The 3889-nt window shown below is 49.9% G+C and overlaps 1 protein-coding gene across 1 annotated transcript in view; it reads left to right on the top strand.

Annotated features, from left to right (window-relative positions):
• Nucleotides 1-3889, top strand: part of ADAMTS17 (ADAM metallopeptidase with thrombospondin type 1 motif 17) — a 269537-nt gene that overhangs the window by 16071 nt on the left and 249577 nt on the right. The window lies entirely within an intron of this gene.

The raw sequence follows: 3889 nt of genomic DNA, 5'->3' as shown, positions 1-3889 counted from the left end.
TGTTTTTGGGTTTTAGAAGACAGTTTTTTTTTTTTTTTTTTAAGAATTATTTAATTTTATTACTATTATTATCATCTGAATACTATAGGACCAGACAAACACGCCAGGTCCAGGACTTGAACCATGGTCGGCCATATGGGAGTCCAGCGCCTTAACCCCATGCCACCTGCTGCCCCCCTCCTTTTGTTAATAAGTTAATTTTTTTTTTTTCATGAGCGAGGGAGACAGACAGACAGCACCTAACAGGGTCTCAATGCTGCAACCCGCATGCAGCCTCAGCCAGTCTGGAGCAGAGCAAGCGGATGCCCGGTGCACTCAGGGAGGTCTCCAGATGTAACCCTAGAACCTTCCCCTGTGTGTCAGCCAAAGCATCGTGTTTCACTGCAGGGCCAGGGTGCAGCCCACGTGGGCTTCTTGACACGCAGCTGTGCTGGGGCTCTGAGCCCTGCACACCCCACAGCGGCCACCCTCCAACTCTGTTTTCTCAGTCCCTCCAAAGCATCGTCACGGGTAAACTCGAGTTTCCTTTTCAAAGGAGGGGGAAGGAAGCCGCGCTGACCCACGGCCAAGGCGTAACAGTCAGACAGTTTTATTTGGGCAGTAAAGTCTTGGAGTTGATCTTGGCAAACGTGCTAATGAAACGGAAACCTTGCCGTCTGCTTACAGCAGTGTGGTGTCTCTGCATTTTGGGGGCTAAAGCTCGTAGGTTTTTTTGTTATTTGTTTTAAGGATTTTGCACATAGGGTGCATGCACTTGCTGGGGAGAAGCAGAGACAGTGAGAAGGTGAGAAATCTCCCCCCCTTGAGGGATGGCCACTCTGCAATCCCTTCTCCTCCAGTCTCTTCCTGGGATTCTGGGCACTCGTGCACACACGTGCCTGGTGTGATTTTCAAACTACTGGGTCTGGGACTCGAATCGCAGTTGGCTACGTGGGAGACCAGTCCTATAACCACTACGCCACCTGCTGGCCCCATGTAGGTGATCTTATTAGTTGATTGATTGAATTTCCAAGAAGCTTGGTACCAGAGCATACTTATTTTTTTCCTAAAGAATTATTTTATTGGGACCAGCAGTTGGCATAATGGCTATGTCGCTGGACTCCCATGTAGTCGACTGCAGTTCGAGTCCTAGAGCCAGTAGCTTAAACTCACGTGTGCATGCATGATCGCGAGAGGAGAAGCGAGAAGAAGGGATGGTGGCTTGGCCATTCCCCCTGAGGGGTGATTTCTTGCTCTCTGTCTCTCTGTCTTTCTGATGAACACACGCACCCTATAGCAATAACCTCTCCAAAAAAGAAAAAAAAAAGAATTATTTTATTTAACCTTATTTATTTATTTTCATTTGACCAGAGAGGGACAGAGTAAGAAAGAGAGAGGGAAAGTGAAAAAGCAAGCCGCCAGGTCTGGGACTTGAACTGTGGTTGGCCATGTGGGAGTCCAGCACCTTTAACCACCATGCCACCTGCTGGCCCCTAGAATATCCTTTCTTCATGCAGAAGGGTGGCCTCTGCCATTTGGCCCAAGTGAGCACTTATCCTTGAGACTGGAGTGGGGCATTGCTGTGGGGGACAGGGGTACTTCTCAAAGTGTGGTCCCTGGACCACCAGCAGCATCACCGCCACAGGGGAACTTGTTAGAAATGTGGATTCTGGGAACCAGCAGGTTTGAAACTCACACCGGGTACGTGTGCCCACCCAGAATCCCAAGAGGAGAATGGAGGAGAAGGGATTGCGGCGTGGCTATGCCCCACGGTGGGGGCGATTTCTTGTTTTCTGTCTCTCCAGCGAGTACGTGTGCAAACATCTATAGCAACATTCTCTCTCTCTCAAAAGAAAAAAAAAACAGGTCATTCTTGGGTTCTCCCCAAGACCTCCGAGTGATTGGGGTGCGCACTAGGGTTTGAGAGCCTGAGGTTTATATGGTCAGGTCTTTTGGAAAGTAACAGCGGAGGGAGAGGAGACAGGATCTCAATGATCCCCCTAGATTCATCCGCCCAAGCTGCTGAGTCTCCGTCCTAGCAGGGACAGTCCAGGAATGCGCGGAGGAGGAAGGCACGTCGCTTGCGTGAGCACAAAGCCCATGTCCTCCCGTAAGCCTGGCTTGATTGGGTTCCTGTGGGAGTTCGGCCTGGTTCTGCTGACCAAGGAAGATAGCAGGCCAGCCAGGTGGTGAGGAGGTTGAGGTGGCTGGATCCCACACAGCTGACTGTGCAGTTCGAGTCCTGGACCCGGCAGCTTGAAAAACAACAGGGAGTATGTAGGCGTGCCCGAAATCTCGAGAGGAGGGTAGATGAGAAAGAATTATAGTGTGGTCATTTCCCTTGGGGGTGATTTCTCACCCTCTCTCCCCACCCTCCACTCCCCCTTTCCCTGTCCTCTCCCCACCTCCCCCCTATCAAATTAAAAAGAAAAAAGGGAGGGGACAGTAGGAGGCATAGTGGTTGAAGTGCTGGACTCCCACATGGTCAGCCACGGTTCGAGTCCTAAACCTGGTGGCTTGACACTCCCACCAGGGGCGTGTGCGTGCGTGTACAAAATCCCAGACAGAAATGGAGGAGAAGGGATTGTGGCATGGCCATCCCCCTTGGGGGGTCGTTTCTCGCTTTCTCTCTATCTGGCTTTTTCTCTGTCTCTCTCCAGCAAGTGCATGAGTGTTAAGAGGAAAACATTTTTTAAAAATCGCAAGTCTGAATCAACATTAGAATCACGAATCTAACTAGATAGTCTGCCCAATTCTCTTAAATACTGCACATTCTGGAAAAATGTACAAATCCCCTATCACAAAACTATTAATGTTACAGCTCCAGGGACCAGCAGTTAGCGTAATGGTTATGTCGCTGGATTCCCACGTAGTCTACCGTGGTTCGAGTCCCGGACCCGGTGGCTTAAAACTCATGCCGGGTGCGTGTGCGTGTGTGCCCAAGATCCCAAGAGGAGAATGGAGAAGGGATTGCGGCGTCCATCCCCCCTGGGGGTGATTTCTCTCTTTTTCTCTGTCTCTCTCTCTGTCTGGCAAGCGCCCACACCCGATAGCAAAAAACCTCTCCAAAAAATAAAAAAAATTACAGCTCCAACTAACTTCGTTGTCTCTATATTTATTTACTTTTATTTTGACAAGGTAGGGGCAGAGAGAGAGAGAGAGACAAACAGAGAGTGAGTGAGCGTGCGCGCAAAGACCCGAACTGCAATTGGCCATGTGGGAGTCCAGCACCCTTAACCACCATGCCATCTTCTGGCTCCATTGTCTCTATATTTCTTTTTTTTTTTTTTTTTGAGAAGTTTTTTGCTATAGGGCGGGTGCGCTCGCCAGACAGACAGAGACATAGAGACAGAAAGCAAGAAATCATCCCCCCAGGGGGGATGGTCATGCCGCAATCCCTTCTCCTCCATTCTCCTCTCGGGATCTTGGGCATGCACGTACACACGCCTGGCATGAGTTTTAAGCCACTGGGTCTGGGACGCGAACCGTGGTCAACTACGTGGGAGTCCAGCAACATAGCCATTACGCTAACTGCTGGTTCCCTAAAAACATATTTTGTAAAGAATTACATCATTTTATTTACTATTATCTTTTAACTTGCTGTAGGGCACGTGCACTCACCAGGGAGAGACAGAGAAAGGGAAAGGGAGACAGCAAACCATCAGGTCTGGAACCGAGCCATGGTTAGCCTGGTGGGAGTCCAGTGCCTTCGCCACCACAACACCTGCTGGCCCCCCAAAATAACTTTTTTTTGAGAGGTTTTTTTGTTTGTTTGTTTTGTTTTTGCTATAGGATGAGTGCACTCGCCAGACAGACAGAGACAGAGAGACAGAAAGCGAGAAATCACCCCCCAGGGGGGATGGCCACGCCGCAATCCCTTCTCCTCCATTCTCCTCTCGGGATCTTGGGC

This window comes from Tupaia chinensis, unplaced genomic scaffold (genome assembly GCF_000334495.1).
Source record: "Tupaia chinensis unplaced genomic scaffold, TupChi_1.0 Scaffold000632_1, whole genome shotgun sequence".
In the NCBI taxonomy this organism is placed as follows: domain Eukaryota; kingdom Metazoa; phylum Chordata; class Mammalia; order Scandentia; family Tupaiidae; genus Tupaia; species Tupaia belangeri.
The sequence above is the reverse complement of the archived record's forward strand: the minus strand, read 5'-3'. Positions and strand labels throughout refer to the sequence as shown.